Here is a 15,565-nt window from a genome sequence, read left to right as displayed (position 1 = left end):
GTATCACCAATCTGCAACCTCTTAATACACACTGTCCGATGCAACAAAGTTAGTCTCTAATGGGAATGTAAGCCTTGTGAGTACACTTGTCCCATTGCTGCGCCGGGAGGTAGGTGGCTGGGAAATGCTGGCGAGGCTTTCTTGCTGCAGAGACGGGCTTTCCCATTAACCGACGGGATGCAGACGCGGCAGCCGAACTTCCACGGGAGAGCCTTGGACTCGCAGGAAAGCGCATGAGTCCTTGCTGCCCAATTCGCACCCAATTAATCTACACCCCTGGTACATTTTGAAGGGAGGGAGGAAACCAGAGCCCCCAGGGAAAACCCATGCAGACACGGGGAAAACGTACAAACTCTTTACAAGACAGCATGGAATTCAAACATCTGTCCCGATCGCTGGCACTGTAAAGGCATCATGCTAACTGCTGCACCAACTGTACCGCCTTGCGTGGAAATGCATCGGTCACTAACTTGGCAAATCCACCGTAATATTTTATTTGAGAAGGGAATATGATGACTATAAATAAGTACATTTGTTCAGAATGCATTTAACAAGATGTTTCATGGGAATACAATGGGATAATTGTTCTGTTTTCTGCTTTTATTTTTCTTCCTCCTATTTTTTATCTCCAGCATCTCAATTTTGTCCAGCGTACTTGCCATCCTTTAATCTCCTCCCCTTTAATCTCCCTCTCCACTCCAATCTTTACACTTCTCTATGAATCTCCAGATTTATTATTCCTTCCTCCACTGCTCTTTTCACTCCCGTCGTTGTCCTTTCAAAGCTGTTTTATTTCCAGAGTATGATCCTAAGCTTTCTTGTTGATTTTTTTTCTGACTCTTTCCTGTTTTCTTTCAAATTTTGTCCATAGGTGTGGCGTGAACAAGCAAAAGGAAAATAAGTTTTACAGGCTCGTGGGTAGGATTGAGAAGAACTGAGGTTGATTGGACAAGTGGACAGGTGAGTGGGAGTGGGGGGGGAATGTTTGCATAGAAGACCCTTGTCCAGTTTCCTTGAAACTAGATAATTTTTTGGTTGTATTGAAATTGTCCTTAAGATCTCTTGTAATTTTACCTTTTGTTCTTTTGTTCCCTAAAAACCTTTGATTGCAGGCAATGTCCGTGCATCTTCAGCAGTGAGGGTCATCTATCAGTCAGGTTGAACTTGGTTGTTCCTCGTGAACCAGAAATGGTAGATTTTTCCAAGCTATGAGTAAGAATGAGCTCTAATGGGTCTTTAATTATGAAAATTATGTAATGTGCTGTGCTGCTCATCACATCCAGGTTGTCAAAAACAGAATTCAGATATTTAACCTATTTTTTACCCTTACAGCCATCAGTGTAAGAGCATTAAAATGGAATGACCAAATTGTGATTTATGTTGCGATCATTTCCATCAGGGAAGTATGAAAATGCCGGTAGCCACAATGTACCTAGCAGAAAAGCTCTCAAAGGATTTGATATTTCTGTTTGATATCAACTTAAACAGTTCAGCCCAGATTTTCCATTTTAGTTTTATTTTGAAGTTGGGCCAGGAATTAAATTTAATGTAGTTCTGAAACCTGATAAATTAAGAGAAATGAAAGCCACGGTTTCAAAGAAGCATCCTGGACTTATAATTTCCAACATGCCATGTGCCAGATTAATATCCATCTACACTAAAAGATGAAATTTAAAACAGAACATAGTAAATCTATGTCTTTTAAATAAACAGGTATATCGTGACAGATGAGTTATTTTCCAAGAGTTTGGAGAAATACAGAAGATCATACAAGTGAAAGGAACACAGCCCAGAAGAAGCAGGGATAAAAATTGTATTCAAGAACGGAAGAAAAAAAAGACAAGAAGAATGAGATGTACAAACAGAGGGAAAAAAAATCAATACCTAAAGAAATTGAGTGAGACGATTGAACAAACAAAAAAGGTGCAAAGGATAAAAGATTTCTTCAGATGATGAGGGCCAGGAAGCCACACAGCTCCAATTCGATAGCAGATTATTGAATTATTTTACTCTAATATGAGCAGTATTTTTTTACCCAACTCAACATCTTGTTATCATGATAAGATGTGGCCCTATCCTCTTACAGCGGATGAAAGATTAACATAAAAATTGCACATTTTACAGAAAAATATTACAGCCCGAGCATCCAGAGTGGTGTAGTTCTATTTAGTTCCGCTGCTTCATCACAAGGAAGTGCAGTTATCCTGAGATAATTTGTTTTAAGGACATGCAGGTATGTCTCAAGAAAAGTAACTTTCTAGAAGTTTTGTCTAATGGCTTATAGCAGATGATCAGAAGAGAACACTGTCATGGTCATCACAGGAATCCATTGGTAGCTCTTCTTAATCCATGGCCTGAGCTGAACAAACCATAGTTAAGAATCATGTGTAGGTTGCCATTCCATTCGAGGGAAAGTAATCTTGATTGTTGAAGATGTATATTGCAAGTGGATAGATTACTTATGAATACTCCTGTATCTGAAGCAACAACTTCAAGTTTGAGACCGAGCTTTCCCACACCTGATCTTCGAGATTACTTTTGATAGACTGGAATCTATTTCACTATAACTGAATTCACAAGATATGGGAGCAGAAGTAGGGTATTGGCTCATTGAGTCTGCTCTGCCATTTGAATCATGAGCGGATCTATCTTCTCACTCAGTCCTACTCCCCAGCTTTCTCCCTGTATCCCTTGCTGCCCTGACTAATCAAAAACCTGTCAATCTCTGCCTTAAATAAACTCAACAACCTCGCATCCACAGCTGCCTGTGGTAATGTTCCACAGACTTGCAACCCTCTGAATAAAGAAATGTTTGTGGATCTCTGTTTTAAATTGATGCCCTTTTATCCTGAATTTATGACCTCTTGTCCTAGACTCCCCTACCATTGGAGACATCTTTGCCTCATTTACTCTGTACAGGCCATTCAGCATTGGAAATTCCTCAATGATGCCCCCAATCTTTCTGCACTTCTAACGAGTATAGTTCAAGGGCCGACAATCTTTCCTCGTGTCACTCCTGGTATCATGCTCGTGAATCTCTGAACTCTAATGCCAGTTACTCAAATGGGGCACCCAAAACTGTACCTAGTACTCCAAGTGTGGTTTCACCAGTGATTTATAGAGTTTCAACATGATATCCCTTTGTTAAAAAGGAATGAAATCAAATGTGCATGATTCCAAAGCACCCAGTCTCAAATAATTTTATGGAAAGAGCAGTTCAGAATGTGAAAGATGAAAAGGATGATATTAAGACGAGTTGCATATTTTAATTTTATTGCAAGGCAGGCACTTCTCCAGGCTAAGGTGCACTCATGGGCAGACATGTTGGAATTGATTGGATTTGATCATGTTAGAATTTCCACTGCTTTTTATTACAAACAAGTGAAGATAAAGAAGCAGCAAACTAAACATTTTTTCACCTTCCATGGAATTTTGTGCAGTGAGGGAGGGCAGCACTTAATGTAGTCTTTCAGCACAAAATGAGCTTCATTGCTTGCAATGTACATGAACACCACCTATTACATTGTATTTGCAAACGAGGAAAGGTTAGTTTTGTAGTTTTTATTTTCGAACACCGATGTTTTCTATCTAGTTATTTAATGTATGCTCCATTTGAATAGAGGAAGAAATATAATGACAAAGGTGGACTTCAGGATCCTGTGGTTTGATGGAGAAAATCTGGTGATATGATCTTATTGATATTAACAAGCTGCTGTGGATAAATGGCACAAATAGTCATCGCTTTTTGGACAAAATTCCACGATAACAAATAATTTGGTTTCCATTGAATAATGAGATGTTGATCCTTGTACAATCAGCTTACTATCCATATCGCTCTTCATATTCTTTACATCATCTCCATAACTATTCCACCTAACTTTGTAATATTAACCAAATTGGATATCTTGTTATTTTCTTTATCTACATTATCATAGATCCTAATCAGCAAGGATTAGCTGGCAATAAAAAAACAATCTGGTTTTCTATCCTTCAACCCGCTTCTTAATCAGTGCTCAATATGTTACTCCAAATTCTGTGAGCCCTCATTTTATTCTGGGAATTGCATTTGTTTCCATGCAATTAAGTTTATAACACTCTATGTAAATTAAATAAAGTTAAACTTAAATAGAATGAGTAATATATTTTGTGTTTGAAATAACAGTTTATCTAAAATAATCATAAAATATACAGTAAATGTGTAAGCAAAAATTACATTTAATAATGGGTTTCTACGTAAATATGTACGATCATAAAGTTGTCCAATATAACACAGACCATTCAGCCCACCTTGTCCATGCAGACTATGCTCCTCCCATAATCTAGTGGTGAGCTCATGTCCTCTTTAACCTTTCCCATCCATGTACTTTCCTAAATGTTTGAAAGTTACAATTGTCTTGCTTCATTCACTTTCTATGGCAGCTCATTCCATGAACCCACCATTGTGTGATATAGATGCTGCTTAAGTCCCTTCTTTAATTCCTTCCTCCTCACCTTAAATCAGTGCCCTCTCATTTTTAAACACTGTTTCAGCCCATGAGTCTGTGCTGCCCAACCCCAATAAGCCAACACTCCCCAATACGTTTCAAATTGTGGAAGGAAACTGGAGCCCCCATGAGGACTTGGGAAGAATAAACAAACTCCTTACAGACAGCATGGGATTCAAACCCTGGTCCCAATTGCTGGTGCTGTAAAGGCATTGCACGATGCCAACCGTGCTGCCCAACTCTAGGGAAAGGGCTGTTACATTTTTTTTTAATCCATGTCATTCATGATTTTATAAACATCGAAGCCCACCATTAGCTTCCTATGGGCCATGGAAAAAAAAAGTCTTGACCTATCGAGCTTTTCCTTGTAATTCATGCCTATCGGTCACGGTAACATAATAATAAATCATTTTTCAACTCTTTCTAGCTTGTGGACTGATTTCAATGTAGAAGTGTGTCAGAATGCACACTGTTTCTTGGTTTCGAATCAGTTGTAAAAATGCATGGATTATTTTTATCTCAAATTCTGGAGCAACCAGCCAAAATATAACTGTGGTAAAAGCATCAAGTTTTGAGATCCGTACCAACAGCTTTTGTCCATGTTAAGGATCACAGCAAAACTAAGTTATAGAGAACTAAAGTTACTTGAATTGGAAATGTACATTGCATGGGATAATTGGAATCCAAACCATGAAAACATTTTCCCCAATAGCATAATCAGTTATCATTGTCTCCTCAGTTACTTAAGGTAATAAGTTTTGAATTGATAATCTTGTTCCTTTGTATAGTATGATGGATCCAAATCCTGAATTGCATGATTAGAGCTCCTTTTTGTTCATGATTCTGATGGTGGTGACTGAGAGTTAAAAATGCAAGTGGAAAAGGCACAGCATCATTGTCTGTCACATAGTCAAAAGATTTAGATTATGCAGGTTGTCTGAGAATCTTCTCTGTGTCATCTGTTGGTGCTCATGTTACTCTTTACAGAACCATTCATTGGTGATTCATAGGAAGTAGGAACAGGAGTAGGCCAAAAATGGCCCATTGAGCCTGCTCCACCATTCAATACGATCATGGCTGATCTAATTTATGACTTAACTCCGCCTACCTGCCTTCTCCCCATATCCCCTAATTCCTCTATCATGTAAAAAATTATCTAACCAAATTTTAAATATGTTTAATGAAGCAGCCTCAACCACTTCCCTGGTTAGAGAATTCCAAACATTCACTACTCTCTGGGAAAGACTATTTTTCCTCATCTCTGTCCTAAATCTACTCCCCCGAATCTTGAGTCTGTGTCCTCTGGTTTTAGTTTCCCCAGTCAGCTCAAAAAACCTTCCTACATCTATCCTATCCACACCCTTCAAAATCCTATATGTTTCTATAAGATCTCCTCTCATTCTTCTGAACTCGAGCGAATACAATCCTAGACGATTTAATCTTTCATCATAACTCAACCCCTTCATAGTTTCCCCAGTCAGCTCAAAAAACCTTCCTACATCTATCCTATCCACACCCTTCAAAATCCTATATGTTTCTATAAGATCTCCTCTCATTCTTCTGAACTCGAGCGAATACAATCCTAGACGATTTAATCTTTCATCATAACTCAACCCCTTCATCCCAGGGATCAACCTAGTAAACCTCCTCTGGACCGTCTCCAAAGCCAGTATATCCTTCCTCAAATATGGAAACCAGAACTGGACACAATACTCCAGGTGTGGTCTCACCAGTACCTTGTACAGTTGTAACATTACCTCCCTACTCCTGAATCCAATTCCTCTAGCAATGAAGGCCAACATTCCATTTGCCTTCTTAATAACCTGCTGCACCTGCAACCTAACTTTTTGCGATTCATGCACAAGCACTCCCAAGTCCCTCTGCACAACAGCATGCTGTAGTTTTTCACCCTTTAAATTATATTCAGCTTTTATTTTTCTTGCCAAAGTGGATAACCTCATACTTACTAACATTGTACTCCATCTGCCAGACCTTTGCCCACTCATCCAGCTTAACTATATCCCTCTGCAGACTCTCCACAGCCTCATTACAATTTGCTCTTCCTCTCAATTTGGTGTCATCCGCAAACTTGGCTACACCACATTTTGTCCCCTCCTCCAAGTCATCAGTGTAAATGATGAACAGTTGTGGGCCTAACACCGACCCCTGCGGCACCCCACTTACCACTCTCTGCCAACCTGAAAAACTCCCATTTATCCTGACTCTCTGCCTCCTGTCAGACAACCAATTTTCAATCCAGGCCAATATACTTCCCCGGACTCCATTTTGCTGTAACTTACTGATAAGTCTCTTGTGCGGCACCTTATCAAACGCTTTCTGGAAATCCAAATATACAACATCAACCTGTTCCCCTCTATCCAACGCACCCATTATATCCTCAAAGAATCCTAACAAGTTTGTCAAACAAGATCTTCCCTTTCTAAAACCATGCTACATCTGCCTGATTGAACCCTTATGTTCCAAAAGTTTCACTATTTCATCTTTAATGACAGCTTCAAGCATTTTTCCAACTACAGACGTCAAGCTAATTGGCCGATAATTTCCAGTCTTCTGCCTACATCCCTTCTTAAAAAGTGGTGTGACATTTATTGTCTTCCAGTCTGCCGGGACCTGCCCAGAATCCAAGGAATTTTGGTCTATGACCACTTATGCATCAACTATAACTTCTGTCATTTCCTTCAGAACCCTTGGATGCATATCATCAGGACCAGGTGATTTGTCTGCCTTTAGTCTCATTAGTTTTTCCATCACTACTTCCTTTGTAACAACTATTTTATCAAGGCCCTCCCCAACATTCGCATCCTTAACTCCGCACTTGGGCATGCTGGACTTGTCTTGTGTCAGAAGACTGACACAAAATATTTGTTCAATGTCTCGGCCATTTCCTCATTTTTCGCTACCAGTTTTCCTTTCTCATCCTCCAAGGGTCCTATGTTAATTCTAGCCACCCTCTTCCGTTTTATATATTTATAAATTTTTTTGCTTTCTGTTTTTATATTTTGTGCCAATTTACTTTCATTATCCTTTTTCCCATTTCTTATTACCTGCTTTGTAACCCCTTGTTGTCTCTTAAAGTTATCCCAATTTTCCAGTTTCCCACTGCTCTTTGCAGCTTTGTACACCTGCGCCTTCAATTTTATACTCTCCTTTATTTCCTTTGTTAACCATGGTTGATTTTTTCTTCCCTTGCTGCCCTTTTTCCTGACCGGAATATATTTTTGTTGAGCATTACAAAATATTTATTTGAAAATCTTCCACTGTTCCTCAACTGTTTCATCAATTAGCCTGTGCTCCCAGTCCACTCTGCCCAATTCCTCCCTCATCCTATGGTAGTCACCCCTGTTTAAGCACAATATATTAGTTTTAGATCTAACTATTTGGTCTTCCAACTGAATGAGAAATTCAGTCATACTATGATCGCTATTTCCCAGATGGTCTCTGATTATTACATCATTTACTCTACCTATCTCATTGCAAAACACTAGATCCAGGAGAGCATTTTCTCTTGTGAGTTCCTTAACATGCTGCTCAAGAAAGCTATCGCGGATGCATTCTATGAAGTCCTCTTCCAGACTCCCACGACCAACTTGATTTTCCCAATCTATGTGGAAGTTAATGTCCCCCATGACTACTGCCATATCATTATTACATGCCTCACTTATCTATTTATTTCCTGTGCCACTAAACTATTGTTATTTGGTGGGCGATAGATAACACCCACCAATAATTTTTTCCCTTTGTTATTCTTTATCTCTACCCAAATGGACTCAACATTATGCTCTTTAGATCTTATATCATCCCTCACTACTGGCTGGAGCTCATCTTTGATTAAGAGTGCAACTCTACCTCCCTTACCATCCTGTCTATCTCTTTGCACCACCTGATACCCTTGAAAGTTTAATTCCCATTTAGGGTCGCCTTGTAGCCATGTTTCCGTAATGGCTACCAAATCATAGGCATGGGTACAGATTTTTCTTTGTAATTTTCTTAACACTATCATTGACCCAAAAACTCACTGCACCATCTGATTTTTTACTTTCTCCTCCCAACATTACTTTTCCTATTTTACTTTTCCTGGCCATTACTTTATCTTCCCTACCCTTTTCCCTATCACTCTTGTTCCCATACCCCTGCCAAATTAGTTTAAATCTTGGCCCACTGCTGTACCAAACATACTTGCCAAAGTGTTGACACCTTTTGGATTTAGGTGCAACCCATCCCTCTTGTAAAGATCATGCCTTTCCCAAAAGAGATCCCAATGCTCCAAGAAGCCAAATCCTTGCCTTGTACACCAGCCCCTCAGCCACACGTTCACTTTCCTTATCCTTACATTCTTTTCATCACTTGGATTTGGAACAGGTAGTAATCCCGAGATCACCACCCTAGCGTTCCTGTCTTTCAGCTTTAGTCCCAGCTCACCATAATCCCTTTTCATTACCTCCTCCCTTTTCTTGTCAATGTCGTTTGTACCCACATGTACCAAGACATCAGGCTGCTCTCCCTCTCCTCTCAGAATATTTTGGACTCGATTTGTGATATCTCATACCCTTGCACCAGGGAGGTAGCACACCATGCGGGTATAGTTATCTGGCTCACAGAACCTCCTGTCTATATCAGATACTATTGTTGGATATTTGGGAAAAAACCTTGCATCAGATTATGAATTGTGTAAAAGTTTGACCAATATTACAAAAAAAGTGACACTGCCTCTGGTGTGGACTTGGGAGAGCACAGTGTTGCCCTGAAGGATTCAGCAGCCTGGTCTTAATTCCAGGACAGCTCCGTTCAGGCATAAAATCGCCTGTTAGAGGAGCCAACAGTGGTTTTAAACTAAAATCATGCAACCACGGATGTGTGCCAAAGATGGCAGCTCCTGTGCTTGGCAGTGGCCATGAGTGGTTGCAGTCACTGTGGAGAAGAGGACCGGAACAGGGCACTAGAAATAGGGAAAATACCCACTGTTGAGAAGGTGGATCAGAAAGGGGCTCAGCGGTTGAGGGATCTGCACAGTTCATGGACAGCTTGTGGTTGGGGGGGTTTCACAAAGGATGGGGGGTTCCACAAAGGATGGGGGGTTCCACAAAGGCTGGGGGGCTCCACAAAGGCTGGGGGGCTCCACAAAGGCTGGGGGGCTCCACAAAGGCTGGGGGGCTCCACAAAGGCTGGGGGGCTCCACAAAGGCTGGGGGGGCTCCACAAAGGCTGGGGGGGCTCCACAAAGGCTGGGGGGGCTCCACAAAGGCTGGGGGGACCCACAAAGGCTGGGGGGACCCACAAAGGCTGGGGGGACCCACAAAGGCTGGGGGGACCCACAAAGGCTGGGGGGACCCACAAAGGCTGGGGGGACCCACAAAGGCTGGGGGGACCCACAAAGGCTGGGGGGACCCACAAAGGCTGGGGGGACCCACAAAGGCTGGGGGGACCCACAAAGGCTGGGGGGACCCACAAAGGCTGGGGGGACCCACAAAGGCTGGGGGGACCCACAAAGGCTGGGGGGACCCACAAAGGCTGGGGGGACCCACAAAGGCTGGGGGGACCCACAAAGGCTGGGGGGACCCACAAAGGCTGGGGGGACCCACAAAGGCTGGGGGGACCCACAAAGGCTGGGGGGACCCACAAAGGCTGGGGGGACCCACAAAGGCTGGGGGGACCCACAAAGGCTGGGGGGGACCCACAAAGGCTGGGGGGGACCCACAAAGGCTGGGGGGGACCCACAAAGGCTGGGGGGGACCCACAAAGGCTGGGGGGGACCCACAAAGGCTGGGGGGGACCCACAAAGGCTGGGGGGGACCCACAAAGGCTGGGGGGGACCCACAAAGGCTGGGGGGGACCCACAAAGGCTGGGGGGGACCCACAAAGGCTGGGGGGGACCCACAAAGGCTGGGGGGGACCCACAAAGGCTGGGGGGGACCCACAAAGGCTGGGGGGGACCCACAAAGGCTGGGGGGGCCCACAAAGGCTGGGGGGGCCCACAAAGGCTGGGGGGGCCCACAAAGGCTGGGGGGGCCCACAAAGGCTGGGGGGGCCCACAAAGGCTGGGGGGGCCCACAAAGGCTGGGGGGGCCCACAAAGGCTGGGGGGGCCCACAAAGGCTGGGGGGGCCCACAAAGGCTGGGGGGGCCCACAAAGGCTGGGGGGGCCCACAAAGGCTGGGGGGGCCCACAAAGGCTGGGGGGGCCCACAAAGGCTGGGGGGGCCCACAAAGGCTGGGGGGGCCCACAAAGGCTGGGGGGGCCCACAAAGGCTGGGGGGGCCCACAAAGGCTGGGGGGGCCCACAAAGGCTGGGGGGGCCCACAAAGGCTGGGGGGGCCCACAAAGGCTGGGGGGGCCCACAAAGGCTGGGGGGGCCCACAAAGGCTGGGGGGGCCCACAAAGGCTGGGGGGGCCCACAAAGGCTGGGGGGGCCCACAAAGGCTGGGGGGGCCCACAAAGGCTGGGGGGGCCCACAAAGGCTGGGGGGGCCCACAAAGGCTGGGGGGGCCCACAAAGGCTGGGGGGGCCCACAAAGGCTGGGGGGGCCCACAAAGGCTGGGGGGGCCCACAAAGGCTGGGGGGGCCCACAAAGGCTGGGGGGGCCCACAAAGGCTGGGGGGGCCCACAAAGGCTGGGGGGGCCCACAAAGGCTGGGGGGGCCCACAAAGGCTGGGGGGGCCCACAAAGGCTGGGGGGGCCCACAAAGGCTGGGGGGGCCCACAAAGGCTGGGGGGGCCCACAAAGGCTGGGGGGGCCCACAAAGGCTGGGGGGGCCCACAAAGGCTGGGGGGGCCCACAAAGGCTGGGGGGGCCCACAAAGGCTGGGGGGGCCCACAAAGGCTGGGGGGGCCCACAAAGGCTGGGGGGGCCCACAAAGGCTGGGGGGGCCCACAAAGGCTGGGGGGGCCCACAAAGGCTGGGGGGGCCCACAAAGGCTGGGGGGGCCCACAAAGGCTGGGGGGGCCCACAAAGGCTGGGGGGGCCCACAAAGGCTGGGGGGGCCCACAAAGGCTGGGGGGGCCCACAAAGGCTGGGGGGGCCCACAAAGGCTGGGGGGGCCCACAAAGGCTGGGGGGGCCCACAAAGGCTGGGGGGGCCCACAAAGGCTGGGGGGGCCCACAAAGGCTGGGGGGGCCCACAAAGGCTGGGGGGGCCCACAAAGGCTGGGGGGGCCCACAAAGGCTGGGGGGGCCCACAAAGGCTGGGGGGGCCCACAAAGGCTGGGGGGGCCCACAAAGGCTGGGGGGGCCCACAAAGGCTGGGGGGACCCACAAAGGCTGGGGGGACCCACAAAGGCTGGGGGGACCCACAAAGGCTGGGGGGACCCACAAAGGCTGGGGGGACCCACAAAGGCTGGGGGGACCCACAAAGGCTGGGGGGACCCACAAAGGCTGGGGGGACCCACAAAGGCTGGGGGGACCCACAAAGGCTGGGGGGACCCACAAAGGCTGGGGGGACCCACAAAGGCTGGGGGGACCCACAAAGGCTGGGGGGACCCACAAAGGCTGGGGGGACCCACAAAGGCTGGGGGGACCCACAAAGGCTGGGGGGACCCACAAAGGCTGGGGGGACCCACAAAGGCTGGGGGGACCCACAAAGGCTGGGGGGACCCACAAAGGCTGGGGGGACCCACAAAGGCTGGGGGGACCCACAAAGGCTGGGGGGACCCACAAAGGCTGGGGGGACCCACAAAGGCTGGGGGGACCCACAAAGGCTGGGGGGACCCACAAAGGCTGGGGGGACCCACAAAGGCTGGGGGGACCCACAAAGGCTGGGGGGACCCACAAAGGCTGGGGGGACCCACAAAGGCTGGGGGGACCCACAAAGGCTGGGGGGACCCACAAAGGCTGGGGGGACCCACAAAGGCTGGGGGGACCCACAAAGGCTGGGGGGACCCACAAAGGCTGGGGGGACCCACAAAGGCTGGGGGGACCCACAAAGGCTGGGGGGACCCACAAAGGCTGGGGGGAGACTAGCTCAGGATTTTAGAGCAAGAAGGGCCCCTGAAGGGCCTTGAGTGCTGAACGGTTGCTAATGGTTTCTGAGGTTTGGATCTGGAGGGTTGCTGATCGTTCGAACAGGAGTTTGTGCAACAGCAATAGTTCTAGAGGAAAATCCACAGACTCTGAATGGACACTTTTTTGCTTCTCTTTCTTTCTTACTGGAAGGGGTGCTGGGTGACCCTAATGGTGACTCTTTAAGCGTTTACAAACTGGGGCTGCTCATGACCCGTTTATCCTACCTGTGTAATTGGCCCTTTAGTCCCTTACACACTGGACCCTAAATGGTGACTGGATAATTTAAGGGCACTCCAGCCCTTTCGGTATTGGCCTCCAAAAGGCAAGTGGCCAGGGCGGGTGCAAAATCGGGGAGGGGCGGTGCTGTTGGGGCTAGGGAGAGCACGGAGTCAGGGCCAGGGAGACCGGGGCCGGTGGGAGAATGCTGTCGGGCTGGTGGGGAGCGGAGTTGGGGCAGGAACAATGGCCGACCTTCTTGTGCTTAATCCCCCACATTGCTGGAATGCCAGAGTGGTTCCAGCAATGTGCGGGATGATGGGTAAGGAAGACTGACATTGTATGCAAGTGCTGACATCATTTTCTACTCAGGCAGCCATCAATCACTTACAAATTGACTAGCAGCAGCTACCCAGTGCATGTACACAGGTAGACAATCCACCCCCGAGGTGGTTTGCAAACCTGTGTAGTTTTTAAAAAAAAAAAATCCAACCTACCAATTGGTCTGTACGTGGGTAGATATTGGCACGTTAAACTCATGTTACAATCCAATTTTCAAACCCTTTTGTCTGTCTTCCGGTTGGCAGCAGGCTATTTCATGTCATGTTAAATGTTCTGTGGTATTACATGACAATAAAGCAATCTTGAAAATCATTCTTGTTGCATATTGATGTTTAATTTGTCCATTTCCTATTTTGAGTAAATTGAAAGCAAATTCTCTCACTGATGGACTGTCTGTCAATGCACTCAAACATTGGTTTTCAAGTGTAATCGTTTAACATTTTCACAAATCTATGATGCTTTAACACAGAGTTTAAATTTATCTGCTTGACTAACTCCGAATCACTGGCAAAAATCTCCTGCTAGTACTAAAGTAACAGCTCCCATTTTTTTTTTGCATCTAAGATCTTGGAGTGTTTGATCTAATGGTTCATTGGCTGCTTTGTGAGCCATTGTACATTCATCTCAGATGATAAGTTTATAATTTTCTCGATTTTCTTTTTCTTTGAAGTCCCTGAGAATTGTGTCATGCCAGCATTTCCATATATGTCAACATTGAAGGGAATTTAAAAGCTGAATATGCAGTTTTCTCTCCTGTTGTACCTATGTCTGATGATCCAAAAGCCAGGACAGTTATGTTTTCTCTTTGATATTTAGCCAAAAGTAGATTTTAATTTTCCTGTTCCAAAAAATAAAAGTTGCCATTGCAAACAACCACTGTAATAGAGTATCTCAGGAATTTATTTGGTACATACATTTAACTGGTTATAGCTGGTCTCTTGTAGACAGTCTGTGCACAATTTTTAGTTTCTCTTTTGGTCTACATGATCCACAAAATAACTGAGTATTTCTGTCAAGTCCATCAAAATATTTGCTTGGTCAAAAATGTGTTTTAAAAAAAAAAAAAAAAAAATCTCATCAATTTTCACCGGGGAAAATTAAGATTAATCTCTTATAGCAGTTTTAGTAAAATGAACTGTAATGCACTAGGCGATTTTGTTACTGAGCAATGCTTGAGAACACAGTCTATTTTTAAAATATTTTTAGATTTGTTTGCATCCTTCAAATTCTTTTGTTTTTAAGCAGATCTTCTGTATCTACTACCGGTAGTTCCCTTTTGTGTATGCAGTGATAACATCCCTAGGAGAATATTTCCTTGAGAATCCTTAACTGTGCAAAGCCACTATCTTATCCTGGTTCATTTGACAGTTAAGGTTTAACATATCCTGTTCCCTGGATTATTTGACAACTTGTCATTCTTGGAGACAATTTAAAATTCTCTGCATGAATTCATCCTCCTCATTATTTTTTGCCAATTTGATTTTTGCAGTCTTTATTAAGATTAAAGTCTTCTATGAGAAACTTGTGTCTGACACCCCAATTATTTTTCCCATTTACTTTGCCCATATTGAACCTGTGTGTGATCCAGCATCCTAGTTGTAAATTAAGTTCCAAACTCCATATCCAATCCATTTTTCATAGTTTTTTTTTGTTTGCCCTATATTCTCAGTTTTCTATTCTTTCTGAGACCTTTGTTCAGTGTCCGCTATGATCCATTTCTCCAATATTCTCCTTGCATACTACTTGGATTCCACACAACATTACCTCAATTATTTCAGAACTAGGACTAAGGCTGTCTTAAAGGCAAAAGATGAGAGGAGGTGGGTGGGTAGCATGCAATATTCCTTGTTTCTTGTTTGCACATATTTAAAATCATCCATGGAATTATTCAAATATTACTTTGCAATATACCACAGCCCTATGTACCAAACATTTTTCTTCAGAATGATATTTGGAGTATCTGAACACTTTCTCCATCAGAGTTTAAATTTGGACTGACAATTCATAACAAATTGCATGAGGGCTTTATAAAGCTGTCAAGATGTTGGTGAGGCCCCTCCTTGATCTATAGCAGTTATTCTAGGTTTTGGATCCAGTGAGATAGAAAGAGTGCAGAGAAGATTTACTAGGATATTGCCCAGACTTCAGGAACTGAGTTACATGGAAAGGTTAAACAGGTTAAATATCTAACTTCAAATCAAAAATATCCCCTAACAAAAATATTTTGGGATCATTCAAAACTTGCATCTTCATAACTTGCCCCAGTAAAATACTTGTAACTTCCAGAAATCTTTCTACTTTTTTCACATTGCCAAACTGTAGGTAAAATGGTTCCTATCTCTTTATTACATCTAAAACATTGATCAGAACAATTTGAATTAATTCTATGTAATTTATATGTACAATATGTGATGTAAAAAAAAATTGGTATCTGACATTAATTGTGTTAGTTACACTGTCATAACATAACTTTGACCATACTTCCTCTTGAATTTGTATATTTAAATCACT

At 45.2% G+C, this 15,565-nt stretch overlaps 1 protein-coding gene across 16 annotated transcripts in view; it reads left to right on the top strand.

The window, feature by feature from the left end:
• Positions 1–15,565, top strand: part of nrxn1a (neurexin 1a) — a 1,705,359-nt gene that overhangs the window by 22,652 nt on the left and 1,667,142 nt on the right. For all 16 annotated transcript variants that reach the window (XM_069931396.1, XM_069931400.1, XM_069931399.1 and 13 more), the window contains exon 2: positions 872–960. The gene's annotated coding sequence lies outside the window, so the exon portion shown is untranslated. The remainder of the gene's footprint in view (positions 1–871; positions 961–15,565) is intronic.

Source organism: Narcine bancroftii, chromosome 4 (genome assembly GCF_036971445.1).
Source record: "Narcine bancroftii isolate sNarBan1 chromosome 4, sNarBan1.hap1, whole genome shotgun sequence".
In the NCBI taxonomy this organism is placed as follows: domain Eukaryota; kingdom Metazoa; phylum Chordata; class Chondrichthyes; order Torpediniformes; family Narcinidae; genus Narcine; species Narcine bancroftii.
This window is presented reverse-complemented; position numbering and strand designations above follow the sequence as displayed.